This window comes from Antechinus flavipes, chromosome 4, assembly GCF_016432865.1.
Source record: "Antechinus flavipes isolate AdamAnt ecotype Samford, QLD, Australia chromosome 4, AdamAnt_v2, whole genome shotgun sequence".
Lineage (NCBI taxonomy): Eukaryota > Metazoa > Chordata > Mammalia > Dasyuromorphia > Dasyuridae > Antechinus > Antechinus flavipes.
The window spans coordinates 130865895-130869210 of NC_067401.1; the positions used below are offsets into that span (position 1 = coordinate 130865895).

Here is a 3316-nt window from a genome sequence, read left to right on the forward strand (position 1 = left end):
CATAATATCAATGAAATCAATGTCATTCCCCTTTGTCAAGGATAATAAACCTAGGTTCAAGCTACTCTGTGGGTCTACTCCTAAAATAACAAATCATGAGTCCCCACTATTTTTAACATTTCACAGAGAGCCATTAGACATACTGGAGTCATAATTTTAGAACACCATCCTCTAAAACCTGGAGCACATTCTCTCTACAACATTCATATCATCAATGGGGAGAGTAAACAAGTATAAAGATCAAGCATAACAGCAGACCCCTGATGCCTTCTTACAACATCCTGGTGTCTCCTTTCTGGACACAGTAAATATACACTCCTTTTGAGCAGGAACTATCCTGCATTTTTTTATATCACCAGCACTTAGCACAGAATTTTGCCGATACTAAGTATTTAAGTGCTTTTTCATTCATTCATTCATTCATTCATTTCACTGTTTCTCTGATTTGCTTTACTACTTGGGTATAGTCTCCTTTATCTCCAGCATCAGTTTCACATGAAATCCTTCAGTAAAGGACTGCCAACAGAAAATCAGAAAACCTCCCCACTTCTGTTCCCTTGAAGTCTCAGCAGCAGAGCCTACTTTGAGTGATCATATGGGATCACATTTGTAAAGTGCTTAACACAGTGCTTGGTACTTAGTAATTGATTACTTAATAAATGTATATTTCTCTCCTCTCTTCTCCAATTAAACTTTCTCTCTTCCAACCAGTTATCTAGGGGTTGTCCCATCATCCTATTTATATCAAGAACAAGTCCATTGTTTCAGTCATTCATCATTTACATTCCCTGGTCTTTTCACATGTGGGTCACATCAATAAAAATTAAATTTTAAAGTTGCCAGGCAGAAGTTAGCACTTAGCTAATTTATTCACCATATATTTAACATGGCTGCAATCAGCTCTATTTGTCTTTTCCAGAGCCCTTTACCAGCTCAGGATCAGGAGTAAAAAAAAAAAAAATCATAGTTACAGGGTCATGAAGAATTTAGGATTTATCAGGAATATAAGGTAAGAGGATGAAAACTACTACAGTGGTGACTATTCAATCATTATAATTAGTACATCCTGGAACAAAGACTGGCTTTAGGGGTAAAATGAAGCCAGAGTGGTGGTGATGGACTTGGAGAATAGGGTGTGGTAACTCAGTGATGATCATTCATCAAAAACATTAGATGCCAAAGATCTCATAAAGATAAACAGTAGTTTTAGTGTGAGGGAAGGACTGGGAAAGGTGGAAGAAAAGGAAATTGTTGCCAGGATCTTGAAGATGGTATAATTCTTGAGAAGGTGAGACTAATGCCAGTGTGTGACCAAAATGTGGTACACTGTGTAATCATATCATTGAGAGCTCACCTTTTCCCTCATAATATAATATTTAAAAGTGGCTTCTCAGCAAAGATTACAAACTCCTATTTTAAGATAAATATAATAAAAATGTGAGAGGAATAATGAGGGTCCCTGTCTTCCTTTCCCAGTGTTCACCAAACAGATTGTACAGTCTGCCTTGATTTAATTGCTTGAGAGTGATCAGTGAATTATAGGACAATGCCACCAAACTGCCTATTTCCTGTTACAAGAAAACACTGAGCTGAGTAAAGAAGTTGGCTGCTAAGGTTAACATAGGTGCCACATCCTACCAACAGGACCTATACCAAAGTTGATGTCTGGAAGCTTCTACTTTGTAATTTTAGGCTATCCTAATAATTCAGGTTTTGAAATGGAATTTTTACCATCTAGAAAAGTGAAATCTAAGAATAATCATAGTTATCTGAACCAGTTCATAGTTAATGCCATCCTAGGGTCCAATATGTCTCTGAAAACTGTGGACAAATTCATTGAGTGGTTGTTTCTGCTTTTGTTGCTGAAAGCCATGTAAGATTTATTATACTTCATAATGTAAGACAATAAGATGGAATAAAGAACTTTTTTAGTGATATATATGATTTATGTATAAAATTTGTAATGAATCCACTTTATGAACCAAATTCATCCATTCGGTCATGTGCATTTGACAGAAAAGTTCAATTTCTTGGAAAGAAACACCTTTTTAGCTGAATACCAAAAACTTAAATATGTGATATCATAGTATGCATTATAAGTAACTAAGCATTTACCAAGTCTACTGTGTCAAGTCTTGGTTTTCTACGCCTCTGTAAATTAACCTCCTTTATATACTTAGAAAGACAATAGGACATCTTTTGTTGTCATAATTGCAGATGATCCAATCAGATACAATTTATACTTTTGAAAAATACTGTATTTATGAAAATTCTTTATTTTTGCTTTTAAAATTGTTTAGAAGATTTTACTTTGACTAGTTTAATACAGTCTTCATAATTAAACTGTGAATTAGTCAAACATCAGTAATACTGTTGATTTGGTTAGTAGATCTTAAACTGAAATATAAAAATTGGCCCACAATAGAAAATAAAATGTACAGCATACACATGGATTTTTTATTTTGAAATACAGGCAACATTCCTAATGTCAAAGAAAAGACTTTTTTTTGTTTGTCAACTTTTGTACTAAATCTTTATCTGAGAGCATAAAGTCTGGCAATAGTACCAAAAAGACAGAAAATTTCGAGTACCAATGGAAGACTTTACCCATAAATGAAATGAAATGGTTGCTGAGACCAACAGTTAAGTTTATAAACAGGACATTTTTGCATACTCTTTTATCATTGTTATGTATTTGGAATTTTGAGGATGTTTTCTTTCTTCAACATGAGTAATAAAAATGATAACTGCATTTCCCCTTGGATAAATTAGTTTCATACTTTTGTAAAGGTATTTGAGCTACATTTTACATATTTACATATTTTAGCTTTCAAGAATAACCTGAATTAAATTAAAGTTTGGCAATATGATAAGCATATAGACTATGACAAGGAAAGTTGCCTGGGATTTTTTGCATTATAAAAAGAGAGAAATTTTATTCTATAAAGTATGTGTTATGTTTTTAAATGCATGACATGATCATAACCAAATAGCTCCTGGAAAAACTACAAATGTCTAGAAAAGTATTATTGAAATGAGTATAATAAAAGGGACTTTTTAAGCAAAAACAAACAAACACACACACCTTATTCAGTGTGTTTAGACCAGCTCCTTGGAGAAGGTAGAATGAGTAAGGATGATCCTTGAACTTTTCATATCCAGGTTGACACTCCTGAACTATTCAGAAGAAAAGAATTGTTGACTTTAAGGAATCACTGAACCCTAGAAATAGAAATCTGAGAAACAGAAGAAAAGTGAACTCTCAGGCTTCCAGCTTCAAATTTAGTCATCTGCTTCTCCAGAGTCACTTCAAACA

At 33.7% G+C, this 3316-nt stretch overlaps 1 pseudogene; it reads left to right on the forward strand.

The window, feature by feature from the left end:
- Nucleotides 1-1660: 1660 nt before the first annotated feature.
- Nucleotides 1661-2056, forward strand: LOC127560117 (trafficking protein particle complex subunit 2-like; annotated as a pseudogene).
- The last annotated feature ends 1260 nt before the right edge of the window (nucleotides 2057-3316 follow it).